This window comes from Panthera onca, chromosome C2, assembly GCF_046562875.1.
Source record: "Panthera onca isolate mPanOnc1 chromosome C2, mPanOnc1 haplotype 2, whole genome shotgun sequence".
NCBI classification, from domain to species: domain Eukaryota; kingdom Metazoa; phylum Chordata; class Mammalia; order Carnivora; family Felidae; genus Panthera; species Panthera onca.
The window spans coordinates 39,809,158-39,836,238 of record NC_138347.1 but is presented as its reverse complement, the minus strand read 5'-3'; the positions used below and the strand labels follow the sequence as shown (position 1 = coordinate 39,836,238).

Genomic DNA, 27,081 nt, shown 5'->3' with positions numbered 1-27,081 from the left:
AGGGCTAATTCTGATTGTTTCTGAATTACCATAGTTAACCACTCTCTGAAAATTAACCATATGGTTCTTTGTCCAATCGAGGATAATATTGAGAATGCATGGGGACCTCAGTCAGAATTAACCTGGGAGAACTAAAAGTCAGACTATTTCATGCAAACTAGGCCTTTTCCTTTTTTTTTTTTTTTTTAATTTGAGAGAGAAAGACAATGCATGAGAGGTGGGGAGGGGTAGAGGGAAAGAGAGAGAGAATCTTAGGCAGGCTCCACGCTGAGCTTGGAGCTTGATCCCACCACCCTGGGATGATGACCTGAACCGAAATCAAGAGTAGTCCGTTCAACTGACTGAGCCACCCAGGTGCCCCTAGGTCTTTTGTTACTTTTGCTATGTGTGAAGCAACTTCATTTATATTTCCTTAGCTGCCTCCTCTACCAGTTGATCATGTGAATAAAAATTAGGAACTTTCATCTCTATCACTTACTGTTTGTGCAACATTAAGCTCTCAAGTCCTCTAAGCAGCTCTTTCCTCATCTTTAGAGTGGCCATAGTAACACAGTGGGTGTCATATAGAAAGGTCTTCTTGGGGTACCTGGGAAATTGCAAGTACTCTACTGATGACAGAGACTATTATCATCATTTACCTTGAGCATCTTCAATTTGGAGCTGTTGGTGATCTCATTGAGCAAACTAGTTTATGAAGGTTGCAGTCATAGCAGTTGGCAGAAAGGTAGGAGGTAAAATGTGGATTGTGTTACCATAGGAAATGTTCTTATTTTTGTGTAACATTAAAATACTAGAGAAATTAAAAAGAAGAAAACCCTATCGATGCAAATAAAACACTGGGAAATTCCCATTGCTTTTCTTCACAGGCTTACTATCGATGTGTTTCCAATACCTGTAGAGAGATGACCCTTGATAACACAGCAAGACAAGGCAATGCTTCACCATCACCAATACTAACACCTTTTCCCCCACTCCCAGGTGCTCAGCTTAGAGCCTCACTTCAGCCTGCCCTTTTCTTCTCTTCTGTTCTGAAATTTTTTTATACATTGGCAGTTTTGAATATCACCTTCTATTTTACATATGCTTTTCTTACATTTCCAGCCTCCAACATTGCCAGCTCTAAGTCCATGGACCTTAATATCCCTTCCCTACCCCCCACAAAACAAAAACAAAACAAAACAAAACAAAAGTTCTACTTTAGACTTTTTCTCATTTCTACCCTTTCCTGCTACTTCTACAGTAACAGAAAAATCTGTCAGAAGCAATAGCTTCATGGTTAAGAGCATGACCTCTGGAATCAGAGAGACCTGATTGTTATCTGAATCTAACATAGTCCATATGGTGATGTGGAAATTTATTTAACTCAAGTCTTATTTCTATCCATAAAATGGAGCTGGTTAAAGTGCTTCATGATTAAGTAGAAAATGCATGACTTAACAAAATATGTAGTGTGTAATAAATGCTCAGAAAATATTAGCTATTTTTATTGTACCTGCTTTATGCTTTATCCTACTTGGTTCTCTGCTTAACAAAATGATGCCTACTATATTTCACATAATCAAAGATTCCACCAATTTCAAGATATATCATTACATTATACACTACTGAAGTGAAAAACACTTTCGCTATCTGAAATATGAGACATTATAGATTATAATACATAACGTAATTTTAAAGATGTTAAAATATAAATTAAAAATGTACATTTTAGAATCAGTAAATCTAAGGCAAACATGTCAATGTTTTGATGCGTTAATGGAAGCAAAGTAAAACATCCTTTCTTAAACTTTGACATGCATAAGAATCATTTTAGAATCTTTTTAAAATGCAGATTATGATTCAGAGAAATGAATTTCTGAATTAGATTCTCACTCTTTGATTGAGCCTGGGATTTTACACTTTTAACAAGCAGCCAGGTAATGCTGACGAAACTGGTTTAGGGTCCACACTTGAACAACAAAGAAGTAAAATTCTGGCATCCTAGCTAAAGGTCATTTTCTGAAGATAATGTTTTCAATCAGAATGGTTAAGAAAAGTATTTCCAAACTACTTGTGCCCCATACCAGAAACTTCCCTCATTTTCCACTACTCATTTCTCTTTGTCTGTCTGTCTGTCTGCCTGTCTCTCTCTCTCTCTCTCTCTCTCTCACACACACACACACACACACACACACACGCATATTCATACATGTGAAAACACAGTGAACCACTGTTAACTTTAGTTACAAGATGAACTGTTTTTGTAGATCTCTTGATTTGTGTCAGGGTGCAAACATTCTCCCTTTCTTAGAACACACCGGGAAGGAACAATGTACAGAACAGAAAGGAGAAGTTTATTTGAACAATAGCCTCTTGTTTGGTATTCTAACAGAATACGAGGTTTATCCGGAACTAGTCCAGTGAGGGTTAGCAAGAGTCCTTAGTGTTTGGGGGGAAGATTTTGATGCTGGTGTTTTATTTGACCAACAGATGGCAGTAGTGGTCTCTCTCTCTCTCTCTCTCTCTCTCTCTCTCTCTCTCTCATTCCTTGTTGCAGTAATCAGAAAATTGAAGCTAACTTGCTCATAAGATCCTTCTAAGAGCACTCATCAACTTTTTCTAGGTTCCTTGCGTTCTTGGCTGATTTCAAAATGTTATCTCACTTTTTGAGCACTGGACCACTTAATCACTCTTATAAAATGTAACCCTATTTTCAGGAGACATGCTACCTACCAAATCCATATTTGCCTAATTCAAATGGAAAATCAGGAGACCGTGACTGTCTCATTTCCAATATGCATAATTTTTTATTTTACGCATCTGGATATTTTGGCTACACTAAAAATGCATTTATTTAAATTAAAAAAGAGAACTCAGAGTTTTGAAAATTACTTATGTTTGCAAATGAGCCAGAGTAAATCATCTTACCCATCTTCATCAAGATCCAATTTTTAAAGTGCATTTGTACATGTCAAGGATATCCAACATGTTTCTATCTATAGTGTCGCTGAGAATATTTATTTGGTTAGTAAATTTTGACATGATGTGTATCTGCTGAAGCCTGCTCAATACTCCTTTTTACAAACCTTCTATGTACTATTTGGCAGAACTATATTTGAGTATCTTCCTATGGAATTTCAGTTAAAGGATGTGAAAGAAAAATCCCTTGATCCTCATTGTTCTGTAAGAGGGTAAATGTGAAAAAAATTATAGTTTGCTTAGTATTATTCTTTTTGCTTTTAAAGATTTGATTTTTAAGTAATCTCTATACCCAACGTGGGGCTTGAACTCACGACCCTGAGACCAAGTCACCTGCTCTTCCGACTGAGCCAGCCAGGTGTCCCAAGCATTCTAAAATTATAAACATTTATGTATGCATAAGTATTTTCTATTTAACAGCTACCATTTAACTACCACATGTCTAGTCATCATAATTTACAGGTTAACCTTAAATTTAAACTCCGAATATCATTAATACACTTAGATCCATTTTTATCTCTCCCATAAGTAATCAAATGACTCTTTATAATTCACCTTGATACCTTTGCTCCTTGTTACTTGCTGTAATTCCTGGTCAGAATTCAGAGTTAGAAGAATTTTCTTTCTTACATTTTCTATGGGCTCATTTCAGTCATCTGTTTTGCAGTCACATTTGCTTTTAGACTTAACTCAGAAATGCAGATAACAACATAATATTCATAGCCTGTAAATATTTAAAAATGGATGAATGGAAAAACTAAATACTCTTCCCGAAGTTATGACCTGGACAGAATCATGACAGGGGAGGGTGTTGTTACTCATCATTTCTCAATCAGAAAGCTGGTGACTCTGCTAATAGACAGTTTAGAGTTCCTACAGATCTGAAGATTGGATTGCCACTGATGGGGATAGAAAGGTCATTTATCAGCAGCTGTCACTAGAGGCCTCTGTAGTCACTTACAGGGCACCTTCTGGGCACCACACTTTGGAACAGTTCTTCAAGAATGGATCCTCGGCATGTGTAAGCTGAACCTAGCAGACTCTACACTTGTCCTTTCCCTCCTAAATTTCCCCAAATACGCAATCACACAAAAGGCTTATTCTCTTATTTTCTCCTGCAACAAGGTTAGGCGACCCATAAAGAAGAGCTCATTTGTTTATCAAATGTAAGCATTCAGTAATCCAAAGCTCTGTATTTAAAAACACAGTTGACTTTTGGTCAAGATGAGGACCAAGAAAACAGGAGAAATCTCCTTTTCATTCCTACTCACATATAAAATTGCTAGATGTTAAAAACATTTACAAACTATACAGCAAAACAGTGTGGGGCAGTATTTTCACTTTAAGTTTAATTGCTTTTATATCAAGAAAAAATACGCTAATAGTAATTGGAATGTAAGAAATAACTGCTAAATAAACTTAGATAAGAGGAACAGCCTCCAAAAAGTATATCTATATTAAGTTCCTTTTACAAAGATATCAGACTATTTATTGTTTTAAAAAAAAATTAATGTTTACTTTTGAGAGAGTGAGAGAGAGACAGAGTGTGAGTGGAGAAGGGGTAGAGAGAGAGACACACACAGAATCCAAAGCAGGCTCCAGGATCTAAGCTGTCAGCACAGAGCGCGACATGGGGCTCGAACTCAAAATCACGAACCCTGAGATCATGACCTGAGCCGAAGTCGGATACTGAACCAACTGAGCCACCCAGGTGCCTCAGATATCAGACATTTATTACCCATTATCATATTGATGTTGTGAACATGCCAAGAAATAAGTATAGAGTAACTCATAGTCACTATAAAGTAACATAAGGAAAAAAAGTTTCTTCAACAAAAAATATCTCTCTACTATCCTGTACCTCTTCTGACAATTTTATCATTCAGTTTACTAGTGTTAACTGTAGCACTGTGTCCTCCCCAAGAAAATAATGTTCTCAGAAATGTTACTTGTCCCCTAAGCACCTATCACCTGGGAAGGGTATAAACCAGTATAAACCAGCAATTAATAAGTATTCTCAGAAGAATACTTCTGTATAAGAAAAAGAGTAGAATCTTAGAGAAATGATTCATAGGACAGGTAAGTTTGATTCAGAGAAGGAACTAAAAACCATCCATAAAGCAGAAGTGGAATGAACCAATGTGAAGACTTCAGATCTTTGATTCTTAAAATATTTTCCTCGGCTCAAAAAGTTTAAATCTTTTATTAGATTTATATAGGCCAATAGAGAGAAATTCTATAGAATTGCATCTGTTTGCACTACTAAGGGCAACATAGTTACTCTTAGGGACAATTAAAGGAGACCTGTTCAACTCAACAGAATAATTGCTAGTCTTGAAGGTAGGGTTACCAAACCATTTTGCAAAATGCCTATTACAGATACTCACAGATCTTTGGAATTATTGGTTTTCTAGAACTATACTTTGTTTCATGAATTATCTTGATCTTTAGTTGGCTAGGGTTGCTAATTTCTTATAGTTGTGTGTGTGTGTGTGTGTGTGTGTGTGTGTGTGTGTGTGTGTGTGTGATGATATAGACTATTGTAGATTGTTTTAATTTTAACAGTAGAGGGTAAGAGCTGCATAGTAATTAAAATTTAGGACATATACCTTATAGTTAAAATATAAAACATTCATATATCTACTGCTAGGACAAATATATACATCATGTCTTCTTTCCCTACCTCTCTGAATTTGAGTCCCTTAACTAAAAATATACTATAAAGCTAGCCAGAATAAAATTCTTGAGTTATTTAAAAAATGTATACAGAACATCGTTTCAAAAAATGAAACCATGTTTGCAAACCCCAATTTTTCCCTTGTAAATTGAATAATTAACTTATTGCAACTTCTTTATTTTTAATTTTATTTTTTCCTGGAAAATGAGAACATGTAGGGTAGACTGATCTCAGGGCCCTTTACTCTCCTTTGTTGAGTGGTAGTTAATCCTTCTGAGACCCCTCCGGTCCCAGGAAACCAGGCAGCAGAACAAAGGTATAAAGACTCAGAGAAATGAAAGACGTCCAAGAGGAAAGTGTGAACACAGTGCAGAAGGAAGGATTACCTAAGGCAAACATGGGTAATCTTCTAATCAGATATGGGGTTACCATGTTCCCCTCATTCTAAAATTTCATAAATTTGTTAGAATCTACATTTGGATTTTATTTAATGTTGCGCTTGTGCTTTAGAGTGTCAGATTATCTGTGGATTTAGAGAAAGGAGATTTACAGTTTAGGTCAGGAAAGTTAAAATGGACTTTGATGAAGAGGATGCTGTAAAACACATTTGGGATTGAACTACACAATAACATTAAAAAAAACTCTGTGCACATATATGTAGGTAGCTCTAAAGCTTTATTTGTATACAGAGAGACGAACAGAATGGATGTTATTGAATGTTTAATTACTAGTTCTAAAAAATGCAGCGCATTCTATCTCTGCGTGCATAAGGAAACCGAAGCCAGAAACTACAACATGACTGTTATTGACACCATCAATCCCAGAACTGTGTTGCTCAGGGCCACTAAGGACCTCCAGTTCTCAAGTATAGTTTACATATAGTTTGACATTTATCTCCCACGGATAGTGAATCCCTTGGGCATGGATTGAGAAAGGAAGCATATGAAGCAAGGATTTTTCTTGTAAAATTTCCATTTGTCAAAGACAGAAACAACTGTGTGTTGTAAAATTTACCTTGCTTTAGAAACTAGTCAACAATGCTCTCATATAAGCATTTTAATATCTGCTGAGTGAAAATATAAGGCTTATTACCTTAATGAACAAGATTCAAAAAAAAATCTCTTTAAGTAAACGCTTATAGTATCTAGAAGCTTCTTGCTACAAATAGACTTGAACTTCAAGGCTTCAGCTATAACAAAGAATTTGCAAGAACAGTGCATTTTATTGATGATGTGAGAATTTAACTTTAATGTCAACTTAACATCTATAGCGGTAATTAGAAAATACAAAATGAAGGTAATTATGGAGAAAAAGGCCACACAGAGAAGTGGGTAGGCTGAGGTGAAAATAAATCTTTCCCTGTCATTTTCTACCCTTTTTTTTTCTTTTTGGGGTACGGAAAGTGATAGAAAGGAGAAAAGAAAAATTGCAACTCCTTATTCACTGACAGCTAATAGGTACTTTTATTCTAATTGCACATAAACCCAATTAATCTGGAAATATTAAAAGGTTTTTCATTTGTTAGGAGAATTCTAAAACTAAATGATTTCAGAAGAGCAGTTCTTTCAGAAGAACTTGTGTAACAGTTCATTAGGGTTATTATTTGGAAAGGAAGGACTGAAGGGAGGGAAGAAAGGAGAGAAGGAGGGAAGGAGAGGTATGTCTAGTAGGAGACTAGGTGAGTGTGACAGCTTTCCCTGGAGTATTGTTTTCTCTCAGGCATAAATCTCCAGGACTAGAAGTGTGATTTTACACTATTTTGAACATACTACTGAAAAGAGTCTCTCTGCATCACAAAATCAGTAAGAGCCAACTTCGAGTAAAGAGCAGGTGAGAGCGTTGTTTAATGATTTATCTTCAAGAGTGCAGTGTGAAACTGTATTGAGATAGGGGCTTTTATTGTGAGAGTATCTTATCAAAGGGATGTCCTGTTGGAAAGTAATTGATTTTCTCTTCCTCAGGGAAAGAGCACCCTCAGCATGAGCCCAAATGCTTCACCTTTGAGCAGATTATTATGGCCCTTATTAATTATGCCCATCTAGACAGGCAAACTTGCCCTAGAGTAAATTCGTAAAAGGATCTTTTGTTTGCCTTAGCAAACCAGCCTGAAATTATGGTAATCAGAGCCTTGGGGACGAGGGCACCTAGCTGATATGAGGAACATGAAGATGGGTCCTCCCTCCTTCCCTCTTCCCCATCTCCATGCCCCTCCCCCCATAAACACCCAAAGAAGGCTGAGGGAGATGAGACTTGAGGCTTGGCCCTAGCACCAAATCAGAAGAGGCAGAAGCATGGACTGAACCCTCCTGATACCAGCCTGAATCCCAGAAGTAGCAGGGGCTGGTACCAAAAGTGTTCCTCTTCAGAAATCACTAAGGTGATTCATGACTTCAAGAGTCTTGAGCCAGCTTGACCTAACATAACTTACACACGTTAGCCTCTTTAATGACTACTGCAGCCTGACAAGGGTCTGCCCCTACCCCTCAGGTAGCTCAGACCACACAAGTGTGAGCAGTGGAATAAAAAGGCTTAGAGGACCCTGGCCTCTGGGTGGGAGAGCTCTCCCCACAGAGAGTAGACACAGGGAGCATGCAAATTCCCCTAGATGGTGTGTTTTTAGGGCCAACATTTTGCCCCGGCCTCTGTACACTGGGAACAGGTTATAAAGAAGAGTGTGATGCTTTACATACCAAACTTAGAGAATTTATATCCATTTAGTTAACGTAACTAGAAAAGGCTAGATTGTACTTAGGAGCAACAAGAGATGGAATTGAAAGCCCTTGGGGCTCTGACCTTTCTGCTTCCAGCTCTGCTGCTTCTGTGCGACGGCTTCAGCCTCACTCTCTCCCATGAGGCAGTTCCTTTATTCCATTTTCCAAGCTTTGTCACACAGGGAAACTGAACATCATTCTCCCATCTTTAAAATCTAAAAGACAAATTCAAAACTCTTTTTTTTTTTTTGTGCATTGATTTTCCTTTGTTTCATTTAACTCCCTGTTAAATTCAAAACTCTTAAAAAAGAGCTCTGACTGACCTTGCTTGATTTGCTTGATTTGTCCTTGACCTAGGCACACTGACGTTCTGGGCCAGCAAATGGTGTATTGTGGATAGTTGTCCTGTGTATTCTATGAAGGTCTACCAACTAGGTATCAATAGCACCCCCTGTTCCCGTCCCCCAAATAGGCTGTGCAAACAAAAATGTCTCTAATATCACCAAATGCCCTCTGGTAGATATAAGTGTCCCCAAATTGAGAGCCATTGCTTTAATCACTGTGGTCAGAAATATAGGATCACATTATATCAGAGTAAAGCAGTGAGGTAGGGTTGCGAGGGAATATCAAATCCTTGATTTATTGTAAACTAGGCGCCACTCCAATTTGAGTCTCTTGTATACCTCAAGCATCGTTGCCCTGCTTTTATCATGTAGCTTCCTCTGAGCTCCTGTACTAATACATTCCCTAGTCTTTGCTGTCCCTTGGTTATCTCATTACCATGGGCGGCTTTAAAAAATTTGGGTGGAGTGAACACTAACAACTAGGACTAGGCAACAATTTTCATAATATTTACTCAAATTGAAACACGATAGCATGCAAATTCAAGCAATTTATTTCAAATGTAACATAAGAAAAATCATTAGCCATAACTGGATTTATGTTTTAATGTTTTCCTTTGATAAGAGGAAGAACAAATTATTCATTGTTTTTCTATTTTCTTTATGTCAAGGAAAATAAATTTTTCATTGGTTTAAAAGGGGAGCTTCGTAAAGCCTACTACTTCTTATAAATGTAAAGGCTAAGTAAATAATTGTGAATGTTTCATAGAATAAATAACCATATGGGTATCTATAACTAACTAAACATGCTCATATATTGTTTATATGTTATTTTACACGTTAGGACATATTTATTAAGTACATTTGCAATATTCTACCTGATTTCTTATTCACAGACACTGCAATTAAATCTTAGGAGTCTATACCATATCATTTCACAGTGTCTATTCATTAGGCCTTGTGACTGTGAACATGATAAGGTATAGGACAAGGTAAGCATGAAAAGTCAGGATCACTGACTTTATAGAATCAAAGGGAAAAAAAAATCTAACCCACCCGAGAAGGACTCAAAAAATGATCAGAGCATGTGTTTTGTCCTTGAAATTTCTGCTATTCTTTTGATTTATAAGCAGTCCGAAGAAGAATCCTATAAATTAAAACATATACTCCTGCATCTTAATTTTCATACACACCCCAGAGGGAGATTTACAGTCAGTCAAGACCTACTCCATCATAATTAAATTGTACTTGTCAGCTTTTTATTGCTATTCTTGGAGATAAATCCTTATCTTAGAGGTTCCCACAGTGATTATCATCATGGCCTCTTGTTTTTACCGTGGAGAGGGGATTCTGACAGGACCGTAACTCCTGGAGATTTTGTATGACTTACCTTCAGTTTCATCTCTTCATCACAAGACACTAGTGTTTCATTAACTAAAAAAATAATCTGATTGCTTTTGTTTCTCCAGAGTTTTTTTTTTTTCTCACTCTCTTTCCATCCCTTCCTCCCATTCATACTTCTCTCCTTCCTTGTAAGCAATAAAAATCACTGTTATTTCTTTCTTAAAAATAACTTAAGTATTATTGACCTTATTTATAATCACACGGCTTCCTGTTCTACTGTGTTTAATGGAAGTTTGCCCCCATCTAACCTTATTTGAAAGTAATAAATATTCTTGCTATAAATATGATGGTCTACAGGGAGGGAAAGCATCCTCAAATCTAACCTGCCCTTCACAGGAATAAAACTACCAATGCAATCCCTTAATTCTCTTGTTTCTCCCAACAGATTGTTCTTTTTAAACATAATTTAGATATAATTTCTTAGAGAATCTCATGCGAGAATTATCAAACGATCCTAATCCCAAAAAAGCTCATGTTCATAGATCCCACGAACGAGGACTTCAGCCTATCTTTTAGGTGGACACAATTTAACCCATAACAAACGTTATCTCATGCTGATAATTTAATAAGGGCTTTCTGTAAATCTCCTTAGCAATACTCTTTCTTCTACTAATTTCTTGTGGGAATCCAGCTTGAGGAAAACAGAAATGTAAATTAAAGTTATTTGCAACATTATTAAAAGGATTATTTAGAAGGGATCTAAAAGTAAAAAAAAAAAAAAAAAAAAAAGAGGACTGATTAAGTACTTTTGGTACTTCCCTAGGATGGAATAGTATAAAGTCACTAAAAATGATATTTACCATTTTTAAATGTTCAGAATCATAGAGAGGTTGGGGAACACTAACAAATAGCAATTACGTTACATTTTCTACTATGAAATTAGCCCCAGATAAAAGAAAACCAACAAACAAACATAAACTGTCAAAAACAAAGCACCATGGTGAGTGAATGAGGAAATGGGTTTTACGCTGCTGAGAAGAACGCCAGGTGCTAAAAAGCTTCATGGAAGGTCACTTGGCAATACATGTTGATGCTTTAGCAATATTCCTGTCTTCAGTTTATCAATTCTGTTTCTAAGAATTTATTTTACAGAAATAATCTTGGGTACTCGCAAAAAGTTATGCATGAGACTATCTACTGGAGTTAATTGTATTGAAAAATTATGGTCTAAATATTTAGCAGCAGGAGATAGGATAAATAAGTAATAAGACATCCAGATAACAAAATACTATGTACTCAATGACATGGGGAGATGTGAGGCATATAATTTGAAGAGAGAAAGAAGCAAATTACATTTCTATAACTGTAAATCCCACCTACGAGGGTCAAAAGGGCTATAAACTCATCAAGCAAGTATTAAGAGTGGTGATATTGTAGGGCCTACTCAGTGCCCTTGTGGATTAAATAAATTAAAACAACTTTCTGGGCACCTGGGTGGCCCATCTGGGTAAGTGACCGACTTCAGCTCAGGTCATGATTTCACAGTATATGGGTTCGAGCCCTGCATCAAGCTCTGGGCTGATAGTTCAGAGCCTGGAGCCTACTTCTGTTTCTGTGTCTCCCTCTCTCTCTGTCCCATCCCTGCTTGTGCTCTCTCTGTCTCTCAAAAATAATAAACATTAAAAAAAATTAAAAATAAATACAAATAAAAAATAAAACAACTTTCAGAAGTATATCATTTGCTTTCTTGAAGTAGTTCACTGACTCAAAATGGATCTTGTCACCATTTTAATGTTGGAGATATTTTTAGCATTGGAATAAATACTTGAAATATGTTGATACTCAGAAGTGTGGAGGACCTAGAAGGAAACTTTATTTTCTTTATTTTTCTCCTGTGCTCTAAAAGACACATGGAATTCAGTCAGGAAATCAGAAATAGGATTTTTAGTTTAGTTTTTACACATAAAAATATATATAATAATACAATTCCAGCTGGCATTAAAAAAAAAAAAGAGATTGCTCAGTTGCTAAATATCTGAAAGCGTGAAAAAGGTATTTTAGAAATAAATGGAATCTGTAACAAAGTAAAAAAAATTATATTTAAAATATGTGAGTTTAAAAATTGCAAAGGGTTTAGGGTTTGGAGTTTACTTGAGTAAAAAGTTGGTGACATGTGAAAACTGTTAGGATATTTTTCTTAGAAATAACCACAAATTGGGTACTGTGCAATATCATCACAATGTTGGAACTTCTTTTCTTGCTCTGTTGAATTTGTGACTCAATTATTATAATTCCCAATATTCTCTACTTTATTTTTATTCTACAGCCTTTTCTGTGTGGTCACGGTTTTAACACTGCTCTCTCATTCCAAGGCACGTGAGTGCCAAATGAACTTCAAGAACTCCTAAGAAGACACTGTTACACACTTACTCTCTGTTCCTTGCTCTTAACTAATGCAACCCTTTGTATAAAATCAGGAAGCTGGCCATATATATTTCAGGACAAGCCAGAAAAGATCTCAGCAGATCCCTAATAGATTTTCACACTCACAAAGGTTTATCTTATTTTTTCCAACAGTTTTTTTTGTGGGCACTTGCTGTATATTTAATGTGTTTTTTTTTTTTTTTTCATTTGTACATCTTTCATAAAATAAGAACTAGAGGCGAGCCGTTCTCATCGAGCTTGTTAACACTGATTCCTGGCTTAAATTGTCCAGTGAGATTTTTATGCTTACAAGAGGCTTATCACATTTCTCCCAACCATTTGTCTTATGGCAGTTGGTTCTTTGCCACATGGGCCTTTCCATAGGCTGCCTCACATCATGGCAGATGTGTGCTTCTGAGGCAAAGCAATCCCAAAGAGAAAGTGGGGAGAAACGTTCCAAGGTAGGAGCCACGGTCTTATCATAACTTCATCTCAGAAGTGACATCCCATCACTTCTGCCATTTTCTGTTCATTAGAAGTAAAGCAGCAAGTCCAGCCAACAGTCAATAAGAAGGAATTATACAAATGTGTGAATTCTAGGAGAAAAGAATCATTGGGGCCTGCCTAAAACACCATCCAAAGTTTGAGAGCACTGTTGGGTGGTGTGCAAAAATCAAATAGTCCAGGTAAGTCTCTAAGGAGATATTTATGTGGAAGTATATTTCACTGGATATATGTTAAGACCCAGGCGGGGGACTGGCCCAAACCAGTTGTAACTGGTCACAGAATGGGCATTGGGAAGAAAGGCTCCTGTGTCTGGATGACTAGAGGAACACTAAAGAAAATACAAACCTAAGTAAGCCCAGGCCTAGAACCAGGCACAGAGAGGAGAAGCTGTGACCCAGAAGTCAGCTTAGAGTCCATTTGGATCTGCAAGGTAATCTTTGTTTTTTGGGTTTTTTTTTTTTGTTTGTTTTTTTAATGTTTATTTATTTTGGAGACAGAGAGAGACAGAGCATGAATGGGTGAGGGTCAGAGAGAGAGGGAGACATAGAATCTGAAGCAGGCTTCAGGCTCTGAGCTGTCAGCACAGAGCCTGACGCGGGGCTCGAACTCACAGACTGTGAGATCATGACCTGAGCCGAAGTCGGAAGCCCAACCGATTGAGCCACTCAGGCGCTCCTGCAAGGTAATCTTTGTTAAACTCCATTGCTTTAGTTCAGGAGATGAGTGAAAAAGGAGACATGAATTTGGGAAACTTCATGGGCTCAGCTCCGAGAACTAGAAAAAAGCAGGGCTGAAATAAACCACAGAACAGTGGTTCTCAAACTTTGTTTGGTATCACAATCACTTGGTAACTTCACAAAAATGCAAAGACCCAAGCCTGTGTTACTTTAATAAGCCTAGCCTTTGTGTTTCCCTTTAATACTCTAGATCCTTCTGGTACATACCAAAGTTTGAGAGCCGCTGCCTTAGAAGGACTACTTGTGTTCCCCAAGGAGTGTGCCATTTACTTATTCATGCTAATTAATTCACTAAATTAACAGACTAGCATTACACTCTGACACAGTTCATGGTGAAAATATGAATGTGCATCCTTGTAGGCAGAAACAGAGAAAAAAGATGGTTATAAATAAAAGCATTCCAAGGAAAAGGCCTGTACTTTTATGCTGGAGGAACAAATCATGGCTGGCACTGATTAATAGATTCTGCTCTCTCAGGCTGACAAAATGCAAAAGAATTTTCTTTGCCAGAAATAACAAAATGGACACCAAAGCCAGCATCTGGAAGTCATTCTTAAAGAAATATGGTACTAGCTAAAATTGGACTGGCGGGTCAATTTCTATTTACCCATTTCACTGGTCCATGCCGACTAAAGGTTAATGCAACCTACACTAAAATCTTTATCCTGTTTTTCTTTCTCTTCCTTTTTCTTGTTACATCATGCTTATTTCCAAATTTGTCTGGCAAACCTATATTGGTGACAGCCTGCAAAGACTTAGATGGACTGTGGACCCCAATTAGTCTTTTATGAAATAGTCTTAACTGAAAGGGATCCTGGTAGAGTGTATATATAATCTTTAAATTTGGAGAGATCTGGTTTTAAATCCAGGTGATGCCATTGACCGGCTATGAAAACTGAAGCAAATGACTTATCTTCTCTGAGGTTCTTTATGTGTACATACATGGATCACATAATAACTTAGAAAGATATTGTTAGAAGTGATGTAGGTAAAATGCTCAACCCATAGTAGGTGGTCAGTAAACTGAACCATTATTACTATCAATGATTGATACTCTCTAAGTCTGCAAATATCAAAAGCATTAGAATGACAATTTGTCAGGATCACATGCAGTGTGTGCCCATCAAGCTGCATTTCTGATTTTCTGTTTTTAAGTAAAAAACTGCAGTGTAGTAATTAACACAGTTTCTGGATTCAGCCTACCAAGTTCAAATCTAGCTTTGAAGTCCACTAGCGATATATCCTTGGATGATTTACTAGAATTCACTTAACCTCTCTCTGCCTTGCTCTCTTCTTCTTTAAAATGTGCACAATCGTGATGCACCAACTGCATAGGAATTTGTAAGGATTAAATCAATATTTATAAAGCACTACAAGAAAAAGCACTGTATGTGTTAATTATTATTAATCAAAATTCCTTTTCTAAAAAGTCCATTCTTTGTTCTGTTCTTTTTACCATATCTATCAATTATGGATGTTGTTTATCAAAGAAAATAATGGATTGAATTGCATTTTTGCGCAAGTTTTCTCTTTTTGATGGGTTGATGATACCATATCTCTCTAGAGTTGTTAATAGGCCTTGATTATAGGATCCAGCTCCGACGAGAATATGCACCGCTCATTAGGTGACAGTTACTTTTGGGAATTGCAATTAATCATCTGAGTTAAGGGAGCTCCATTCATAGAATTACTTTGCTGTCAGTAAGCTAATTAGTATCCATGTGATCTGAACCTGTGAAGGCACTATCCAAAATGCCTGACTGGCTCTCAGGAAGTAGCATTCCTTTCTTGTAAAGATTTTTTTTTTTTTTAATGTTTAAGTGATCTCCACACCCAATATGGGCCTCAAACTCACAACGTGAGACCAACAGTCACACGTTTTACCAACTAAACCAGCCAGGTGCTCCAGGAAGTAGCATTCCTTATGAGAACTTTGCTCAGAGTTGAAGTAATGGGAGAGTGATGCAATTGTATTTTTCTCTCGATGGCGGCACATAGCAGAATGTTTTGTGCAATGGATCACCAACATACGCTATTAATGATAATAGTAAAAATAGACCAATATTTTCCCATATGTATAAGAATTTCATATGAACTCACTTTTTTTCATGTTGTTTAATAGAAGTGTTTACTTTAAAGATTGCCTTCTTCTTACAATGAAAGTTGTTATACACATATTGATGGGGAGAAAAGCTTATGGGATCATGACATTTGTTGCCATGGCCATTTGGGGAAAAAAAAATCTCCTCAGGTGACCTCAGGAGTGTGATTTTTCCTGAGTATCCTATTGCTGATGTTCATCCATTCTCTATGCTAGTGGACAAAGAATCTATGCTGCCTTGGGAAATTTCCCTGTGAAGGATTTTCCCCCGTGTGTTTTTTGAGCATCCACTTCCTGAAACTTTTTAAAGACTCACGTGTAGCACAAATCCAGTTGATATTAAATATCAAAGTTTTTCTGATGTCTGCATAGCCTTAGGGATAGAGAGCCACTTTGATTTCATCTTGTAGCTGTGACCTGAGCATTTCCAATGAACACAGAAGGAAAGTATCATGTATAGAGAATTGTTTGGATTCCCAGGGAGAGGGCAGTTGTATTCTTGGTGGCTCTCAGAATTCAGAGACTTCTTTCCATGAACACGGTTTCCTAAGGTTGAGAACCTCCTGCAACGCACAGTATGAGAAAGTCTGAGCAAGGAAGTTGAACTGTGTGGGACACATAAGTCACCGAGTGGGAACAATACCTGGAGGTTTGCCTGCTGGGGGGCACGTGGCCACAGAGAGTGAGGCATGAGTTAGGGCACAAGGAGGTCAAAGAAAAGTGATGACAGTGTGACAGAGACCAAATATGTGGAAAGAGAAGCTCAAAAGAGAGAAGCAGTAGAAATGTATCACACTGTCCAGATGTGCAGCTGCAGAGAACAGAAACTATAAAAACAAAGGGAAGAGCAAGACACGAAAGTGTAGAACAAGGGAAGAAGCTTCTCTGGATTCACCTCCAAAACTGCAGGACCCTGGTGATATCCTCACTGGATTTTGAGGAAATACAGTGGATTCTTAATTCTCTGGGGGTGGGGGGGGGGGCGGGCACACGCACAGATTCAATAGGGAAGGAGAGTAGAAGACAGTGTTTCAAAAGCAGGAATGACATGTTGATTGGCGTCATCTCTGGCTAGACAAATATTTACAAGCTCTCTCTGTAAAGCCTTAGTGTTCAAAGCTAAATTCATACTTGCCGGATAGGCTTATAATTATATTTAAATCTTATGTAAAGTAAGTCAATGGTTTATCTTTAGTATATAATTGTCACTTTTTAACAAATCCCATTTGTTTTAAAGGTCAAATAAACTACTTTATACAAAATGTGTGTCTAATACACCTCGTCTCTTCGTTAGTATGCTTGACCTGGTGGTTGTCAAATGTGCCTATGGTGTGACTAAATGTTAAAGTGTTAGGGTTTGCATGCATCAATCAGCATGAAATATCTGCATTTTTTAAACTTCTGAGGGGAAGTATTTTGAGGTAGAGCTGCTCAATATTACCACAACTGTGGGGGAAAAAAATCATCTAGTACACTGAGCACACGGTATTAAATTGGCTACAGAAGACCTTTGGATTATTTGTAGGTTTCCTTTTAATGATTCATCACATCATTTGCATATTGCGAAAAAAGTCCCTACAAAATGTATTATATTCACTATAGAGTCCGTTTTTTGAGAGAATATTATTTATGACATTATACACATTCTATTTATTGGAAACATTTTTCTCAGTACCTGGAAAAGTACTGAGCAACCTGTTCAATTCTATCGTGTGGACGATGAAATCTCATCATTTATTATGTTTCTCCCTTTTCTCGGCTTCTAGAGAGATTTAAGAGGCAAAATTGTGGTTCATCTAGATCAAATTCCCCAAATCCTACTGCGCATATTTCACATACTAACCTCATCTCTGGTTTCACTTTTTTCTGCCCTCATTTTTTTCTTTCTTCTAATTTCCTCTAATTAAAAAAAAAAAAAAATTGGGGTGCCTGGGTGGCTCAGTCGGTTAAGCATCCGACTTCAGCTCAGGTCACGATTTCGCGGTCCGTGAGTTCGAGCCCCGTGTCGGGCTCTGGGCTGATGGCTCAGAGCCTGGAGCCTGCTTCCCATTCTGTGTCTTCCTCTCTCTCTGCCCCGCCCCCGTCATGCTCTGTCTCTCTGTCTCAAAAATAAATAAACGTTGGGGCGCCTGGGTGGCTCAGTCGGTTAAGCGGCCGACTTCGGCTCAGGTCATGATCTTGCGGTCCATGGGTTCGAGCCCCGCGTCTGGCTCTGTGCTGACCGCTCAGAGCCTGGAGCCTGTTTCAGATTCTGTGTCTCCCTCTCTCTCTGCCCCTCCCCCGTTCATGCTCTGTCTCTCTCTGTCTCAAAAATAAATAAACGTTAAAAAAAAAATTAAAAAAAATAAACGTTAAAAAAAATAAAAATAAAATAAAAATAAAAATAAAAAAAAAATTGTTGGGGACCTCTAATTCTTCTTTGAAAGTAAGGTAGGCAATAAAAGGAATTGGTAGATGTTTTTTTAAAAGTATTTAATATGCAGGATGCCTGGGTGGCTCAGTCAGGTTGAGCATTGGACTCTTGATTTCAGTAGAGGTCATGAACTCATGGTCTTGTGACCAAGCTCCACTTTAGGCTCATGCTCAGCGTGGAGCCTACTTAAGATTCTCTCTCTGTCTGTCTCTCTGTCTCTGTCTGTCTCTCTCCCTGTGCCCCTCTTCCCTGCATGCTTTCTCTCTCCCTCTCTAAAAAAAATAAGATAAAATAAAACAAAATGAAATGAAACGAAATGAAATGAAATGAAATAAAACAGTATTTACAATGCTTATTAAAGTCTACATGGGGCCTATCATCCTACCTGCAGGTTTCCTGGTATAGCAGAAGGTAAGGGTTAGGAGCTCAAAAGGGTCAGATCCACACGAATTCTAGTTGTTTTTAGAGCAAATTTTGCTGCTCTCTGGTTACTGGGAGATTGTGCTTCTTTCTAAAGTGAAATATAAGTGTGTTTGATTAGAGAGGCCCTTGATTTCATAGGCATTTGTTTGTGGAAGAGTTATGAAAAAAAATGAATGCTTCTCTACCCCCATCCTCACAATATATTTAAATACTACCAATGTGAAGTAAGCTTTCTTTTATTAATCAAACCTGAGCATTTAAATTTACCTAAATAGATGTGGATTTGACTTATGTCTTAAGTGAGAAAAAAGCAAAGATTCCTGGGCTTATAGAATAGGTAACTGGAAAAAATATATCTATATATAGCAACAAAATCTACTGGGTGAAGTTGTCCACAGCAAATTAAATTAATAATATGGAGTTTAGGTACACAAAGTTCAGCAAAAGAAAGTTTTACTTAACAGTAATAGATTTAATGGTAGAATTATTCTGAGAACCAAACAAAACTAGGTTGCTAAAGTATATATTTTTAAAGAAAAACAGAATTTCAATGTGTTCAATTTTACCCTACAGAACACTTTTAGGATACTAAGAAAACATGTGCATATGTGTTTCCAGTTCTGGCCTACCACTGAAACTCTACCCTTTTATTTCTAAGACAAGATACAACTTTCTCAATATTAAAATGTGCCTGATGGATTCAAGTCCATGTAATTTTCTCTTGACAAGAAAAATCCTCTCCAGTTCCTTGAGGATACTTTTGTTGTCTACCATGGAGGATAGAAAAGATTGAACTGCAAACACACTCACATTTGGGACAGTACTTCCAGTGGCTTTATCAACAGATGTCTATTGTGTCTCTCAATCAAGTTACTCCCCCATGTTTTCTTTCAGCGCCATCTGAAACAGAGAGGCTTTTCTGATCTGGCCATTAACAGCCAGGTAGTTGGGAGCTAGATAAGTAAGTTTTTGTTGAAAGCCTAAGGAAGCAACTTGACACTTATACTCTGATAAGTGTAGGCAGGGCCATTTTTAATATGGAGTCATAATCACTGATAGAAAAATGCCGGAGTAACAGGGATTGACTTAGGAATTCAGCAAGCTCGACATGAATTTAAGTTTCATATTTGAAAATATCTTTAAATACCAAATAAAACAAAATTCAAAAGTACTGGAAAATCTGGGTTTTTTTTTTTTTACATCCATGGAAAGAGAGGCAATCTTTGTGGGAAGGAGGAAGAGGAACTTTATCTGAGCCATGTCACCTTCGACAAGTGTCCAAGTACAAGAATGATGAAGAAATGAAAGTACAAAACTATTCAAAACTTGGACAAAGCTATTTTTTTTTTTTCTCAAATTCAAAAACTATCAGGAATCTGATGGAATCTCCTCTGGAGATTTTTTCAGGGTGAATTCTGAGGCCAAGAAAAAAGCATGGATTAAAACCTCCATCTCTTCCCAAAAGCTATGTCCTGCAATAGATATACAGCAGATGGATTCAAGCCTGGCCTGGATACAGACAGAGATGTCACAGGACAAATCTAAAACTAGGACAGATGTTAGAACCCTTCTTGATTTGATCGAACCTGGGATAAGAGAAAATAAGAACAGAGAAATTACAAGGGAAGGTGTGTATACAAGGAAGTTTGGGATGGTACCAGATTTATTCATTTGTTTTCCCTGGGGCCAATCCATCTTTATTAATTCAACAAATATTTATTGAACCAATACTATCTGTCAGGCACAGTTGGAGGTACTTGTATACAACAAGAAAAACAGACTAAGTATCTCCTCTGATGCTGCTTATATGCCAGAAGGGGAGACAAACAATACACAAATAAATGTTATGAAGAAAAACAAAGCAGAGAGGTAGATAGAAAATGAGGCAGTTAAAGTGGGTGTGGCAAGAAAATCTCTAATCAAGTAACTTCTGAGAAGAAATCAAAAGAAGGATCAAACCTTGGGGATATGTGGTAGCAAGAATGTTTCAAGTGGGGAGCACGTTACTATCAGGGCACTATCAATCCTTCAGTAAAAACTGAGCACAGAGGTTTTGTTTGTTTGGGTTTTGTTTGTTCTTTCCTGTGGGATCATATATGGTCATACAGGTGACAAAACAAAACAAAGCAAGACAAAAACCTGAGAAATCTTGAACATATACATATTTGTATAGATTGTCAATCAAAAAATACAGTCAATTTGTTTTGTTTCTTTTTTTAAATGTATTTGTTTATTTTGAGTGTGTGTGTGTGTGTGTGTGTGTGTGTGTGTGTGTTCATGAGCAGGGGAGGGGCAGAGAGAGAGGGAGAGAGTGAATCCTATGCAGGCTCCATACTGTCAGCACAGAGCCTGGTGCAGGGCTCGATCTCACAAACTGTGAGATCATGACCTACCAAGATCAAGAGTTGGATGCTTAACCAACTGAGCCAACCAGGTGCCCCAGCCAATTTGTTTTAAAAATGAAATTTCTTGAAAGACAATCTTATCTAAGATGCCATTTTATCTCTCCAATCAGCCTTTTTAGGTCCTGCATTTCCAAATGTATGAAGTGATAACACAATTTACAAAGATAGGAGCACTAGGAAAGGAGAACTAGTACATGTGATATTCATGATTGAACATTCCCATTTTCAAATCCTGAATAAAATTAAAATTCTGAATAAAATTGAAATTCCGAATAGCAACATCACATAATCTCAAAAGTAATCTTCAACTAATATCTTCATGAACATCAACTCTTTCAGTTGATACTGGGGAATAGAACAAAGCCCCTATTTTCTTTCATTGACAATGAACATGCAGAACAAAGTCACACTGTACATGTTGTATAGAATAATGTAAAATGCAATTCGGTAAATCTAGAATTTATTTCTACAATTCATCTGATTCTTCCATTCTTCTTAAACCTAACTAGTTGAATGGGATTATCTGCAGGGGCAATGCATATATTATGGTTTGCACAGTGCATGCCTGGGGATAGGAAGAGGAAACCAAGCAACAGATATCCTTGTGTCATAACTTACTGACTTTGTTTTTCTGTTTCCAGGAAGACTGATGGCCATGTCTCTTTCATTCCTGAAAGTGGGGCTCCCACATTTCAACAAACCGGATATCCATCTGTCAAACTGAGTTGAAGCAGATTTCCATGATGTGGAAAAAAATGCTCAAGAGAATTGTAGATGAAGCCATCAAAATTACGTTCCACCTGTGGCCATAGCCAAGCAAAACCTGCCAATTTTATCCCACGGCAGATCTAGTGACAGCTCTCATCACTTGGCTTCGCCTGCTTAGTTCTGCCTTACTAAATTTCACTCCAAGCTAAGTTTCCTTCAAGACCTTATAGGCTCAAACTTCAGGTGAATCCAAATGATGGGAAATTCACTGAAAATAATCTGAGCCTATTTCACATGCATAATTCACATTTGTAATGGTTTCATTCAAGTGGCTTATTGAATTCTTCTTTTAAATATTTTAGGGTTTTTGTGTGTGCATGCCTTGACAAAATGGATTTATCTTACACTACATAAATACTCTGGATAACTACCAAAAATTGTCTCAAATTGACAAAAATGATTTCTAAAAGATATATTGTTAAGTATTGAGAGAATATAAAATTTTCAACTTGTGAATTTTGCTCTTTAATTTTATCTTTCTGGAGTAAATTTAGAGGTTTCATATTTTTTCTTTCTATCTCTCATACTATATTAATAACAACAGAAAGGTAAGAAAGTTCACTATAGTTGTTTTATAACGTATTGAAAATTATAATGATTCCAAAACTCTAAGGTTGGAAAATTAATTCAAATGCAGAACTCTTTTTATTAATGAAAGTATGTTATTTTATGTATATGTATTATATACAGAGATAAACATATACTCATATATATACATATATAATGTATATATATTTACATGTGTGTGTGTGTGTGTGTGAGGTCAGTTTGGTTTGGCATGTGAAAAGGAGATAGACATCTTATCAGTATTTAATTCCATTTCTGTCTTTAACACTAAGCTTGCTATTGACATACCCTAACTGTCAATGCCTTATGTTCTTATTTTGTAAACCAGAACTAAAGAAATGGAGTGCTCTTGTAGGGGACTTAGTAATTTTACATAGGCATAAAAGTTGATAAATATAGATGGGATATTTTACTCACTATATTATTATGTATGAAGTGCCTATTGATTATTCTACTGGTATGAGGCTGAATCTTAAAACTCCCAAGTTGAAGAAAATCCAAATGTCATCATTTGTTATCTTTAGGTAAGCTTCAGCTCACTAATATTGACAGATGCAATCTTAAACTCTGCTGGAACAAGAAAGAAAATAAATAAACACATTCACAGATAGAGATCTTACTGAACTTAAATGAATTTCAGGCAAGAGGCCAACTTGGGAATTGGACTGGAATTGACAATATGTCCCTGATAATGTTAATAACTAACATTTATTGAGCTCTTACTATGTGCCAGACACTGTTCTAAATGCCGCATCATGTTAATTCATTTAATCCAAATAAAAATGCCTATCCCTGTTTTATAAATGAAGAAAGTATGGACTTGAGAGATTATGTAACCTAAGTTTGCCTTCCTAGAAAATAGCAGAGCTTGGGTTTAGAGCTAGGGAGTCTGGGGCACCTGGGTGGCTCAGTCAGTTAAATGTCTGACTCTTGATTTGTCATGATCTCACAGTTTGCGAGTTTGCCCCCCACATTCTACATCCCTTTTGCTGCCAGCGCAGAGCCTGCTTGGGATTCTCTCTCCCTCTCTCTCTGCTTCCCCTGTTCTCTATATCTCTCAAAAATAAATAAAAAATAAAAACATTTTAGAACTAGAGAGTCTGAGTTCTAAGTACTATTCCTACTTCCAGGCTAGGTCATCATCTACGGCTAGATTTTAAATCTATATTTTTCTCTGTACTTCTAAGATGTTATACTTTTAGTCAAGCAGTTTGGCCTCTAACTCTGAACTGAGTATGAAGATTTTGTGTAATATCCCTGAGGGCATGTATTTTTGTTGCTTTTATTTTAACTCTTAAATTTTCAAGGATTGGTGCATAATCAATGCATACTACAATATTTGTCTTATAAAAAGCTACTCACTGTGGTCATGTTTTCTGTGCATGAGCTACAGTGTCTGGGTTCTAATCCTGAGCTTACAGCTTATTATACACACAGCCCTGCACAAATCACTTAATCTCTTTAACTTCGGTTTTCTTATCCATAAAATGGAAGGGAATCACAAGTCTTCTCTAAGATTTGAAAGAGATAATAAAGATTTAGGATTCTAAGGATTAAATAATACTTACAACCACTTAGCACAGGAAAAACAGTTTGAAAAGTTCCTAATATACGCTTACCATATGACCCGATGATCTCATTTTATGTATTTATCCAAGAGAAATGAAAATATAGCTTAACACAAAAACCTTACCCCAATAAGTGCTTTATTCGTAATCATTTAAAACTGGAAATAACCCAAAAATGAATCGACAGGTAAATAGAGAAATCATACTATAGTAGTTCTTGTCAGTGAAAGGAACAAGCTATTGATAAATGCACTGATATGGAAGACAATCAAAACTGTTGCATTAAACAAAGAATTCATACAGAAAGGCTACATATGTTGCAGAAAAGTTACATATGCATGAAATTCTAGAAAAATAAAAACCAATAAGTACAAAAGTCAGGTCACTGCTTGCCAGGGTCTAGGTCTATGGTTTGGGGGAGGGAATTGATTACAAATGGGCACAAAGAAATTTTCTGGTGTGATGGAAATATTCTATACCTTAATTTTAGTGGTGGTAACATGACTATATATATTTCTCAAAACTTAGAACTTTATACCCAAACAGGTTGACTAATGCTCTATATAAATTAAAACTGAGGTTAAAAGAATATTTAGCAAAATTCTTAGTATATAATAAGTACAAATATAAATATATATTATTTAGTTTTCTTTTATATTTGACCCTTCTTTTAAAAAATAATATACAAAGACTGGGTCTAACCAGAGTAAAACTGTTTTTTTTAATGAGTAGCTTTTAAATGGCAATGCTTTCTACGGCACTTAGTATACTTTCAACAAGCACAAATTGACTTCTGACTTGATTTCTTGGGAGTTCGGGGCCTTCCCTCAGAATTTTTAACTGTATTGAGTGGTCTCATTGCCTGATTTTTATCTTCAAATGATGAAGATGAGTGTTTTCTCAGACTGCACAACACATTGATATTCTTCAGAGAATCCTTCTTAATATTTCATTGAAATACATCTCTCTGTATTCTCTACTTGCTGCCATTGAGATTTTATTAATTCTCACCCATCTTTCAGACCTCCTGTATCAGTCCAGGGACTGGAGAAACTGCTTAGAGCATATAATACAAGGGGAGTAACAGTGCAACAGAACCATCATCACTGCTAGTTTTGAAGGGAGAGGGAGAAAAGTTAGTTCCTGGAACTCAGGGAGGATAGCCTAAGAGCAAATAGCTTGATTGGAGGGAATCTTTGGAAGAATTTCATAGCCACGCCAAATGACCCTGCAAGAAGGGAACTAGGGAACAAATACCTGACCTCACACTCCTTCTTCCTTCTGGTGACTTTTACTGCCAGAGGAAAGAGAACCTGTTGGTGCGATGTATACAGGTAAGCATCCAGGACACAGGGTGAATATAAGTGGAGAATGAAACCAGAAGGGCAATGAGAAGGTAGTTAGTGCATCACTCTTCAAATATTCAGAACCAGAAAATTCCTCTTTTTCCAAGGATTCTCTGTTTTGCAGATTTATTCCTCCCACTCCTATACTGTATGTTTCTGAGATTTCTCATTCTCCTTACTGTCTCTCATCAGATCCCTTTGGCAGTCTAAAAATGCAACTTTCTTGCCTAGCTGGCCTAGTCCAGGGCCTTTTCACTTTGGTCAAATGGCCTTAACCAAAGTCCAGGTGGATCTAGAATGTTGTATGAGGCTGGCCATGGATTAAACAAGGAGGTTGGCCCTTGGAAAAAGGCACAGGACTTAGAATGAGGTGAATAGGACAAGAGAAGTGGAAATCTATGATGCTGAGAGAAACTAGAGCTTCCAGAGAGGTGGGGAACTGTTTGTCATAGTGGAAAATTTGGGGACTTGAAGTAAACTATGTGGGCTTTGTTCTGCCTTGACAAAGATTTACTATATGGCTTTGTACAAGTTATTTTAACCCAGTGGTCCTTGGCTCTCTTATCTACAAAAGGAGAACTACCCAATGCTCTATAGGGGGACAGTACAGTGTAGAGATTCAGTGTGTGTACAAAAGACAGTCTGCCTGGATTTAAATCTTGATTCTACAACTTACTAGTCCTGTGACCTTGTGCAAATTACTTAACCTCTCTAAATGTAAGTTGTTATCATAACATATCTATTTTCCATATGGAAAGTACTTTAATAAAGGTGAGTTGTTAATGTTGCAGGCTTAGAGTCCAGTTACAATCATTCTAATCCTTCAAATAATCACCAGCAACATAACTTAGACCAAAAATGCTCAACTACAAGTATTTGGTAAATTACCCTTAAAATTTGGCTATGAACTGTGTTCTACTATAGAGTATTTCTTACAAATAGGATAAAAATCTTCAAATATTCATGCGCTTAGCAATGGGAATTTCTGATAAAATGATGACCTTTCATCTAAGAAAAATTATTTCCAACTGTCAAGGTTTGAGTGTGCTGTGGCTATTCTGTGAGATCTCTATTAGCAGTGAAGTATTTCCCTTTTATAATGGCATAATATATTTGCAAATGACTTGCCATGTTTCTCACATATATTATAATAAAAAAGGAATTTATTATAGTACCTGTTTTTCTGAGATGCTAAACAGTTGAAAAACACGAACGAAGTTAAGAATATATGTTTATAATCTTTATTTTAGGACTTTGTTCCCCCTTAGAAATATGGTCCATAAAAATATCTAAATTATGTTTTAAAAATTTGTATGGTTCATTATATAACTTCTGAATTTCATTTTAGTACTACTTATGTAATTGGCTGTTAACTTTGCTAATTATTAAATTATTAAAGTCTTTAAGTTATTAATTATATACATTCATTTTAAATGACTTAGAAAATTGTTGAACTATTTCCTCTGCTTCTAAATTAAATTATAGGTTAAACTATATTTTATGGAGTTGGCTACATTTGTTTTTTTAATTAATTAATTAATTAATTAATGATGGAAACAATTCCAATGCACTTATCAGGAAGTATGAGTAAAATATTTATTTAAAAAAATTTTTTTTAATGCCTATTTATTCTTGAGCGAGAGAGAGCATGAGTGGGAGAGGGGCAGAGAGAGAGGGAGACACAGATTCTGAAGCAGTCTCCAAGCCCCAAGCTGTCAGCACAGAGCCCTACGTGGGGCTCAAACTCATCAACTGTGAGATCATGACCTGAGCTGAAGTCAGATGCTTAAC

General features: G+C 36.7%; 1 long non-coding RNA gene across 5 annotated transcripts in view; it reads right to left on the bottom strand.

Moving 5' to 3' along the window:
* The window catches only part of LOC144617404 (uncharacterized), a 103,896-nt gene that overhangs the window by 52,914 nt on the left and 23,901 nt on the right, over nucleotides 1–27,081 (bottom strand). For all 5 annotated transcript variants that reach the window (XR_013557866.2, XR_013557863.2, XR_013557864.2 and 2 more), the window contains one exon: nucleotides 8,429–8,561. This is a non-coding gene — a long non-coding RNA (uncharacterized LOC144617404). The remainder of the gene's footprint in view (nucleotides 1–8,428; nucleotides 8,562–27,081) is intronic.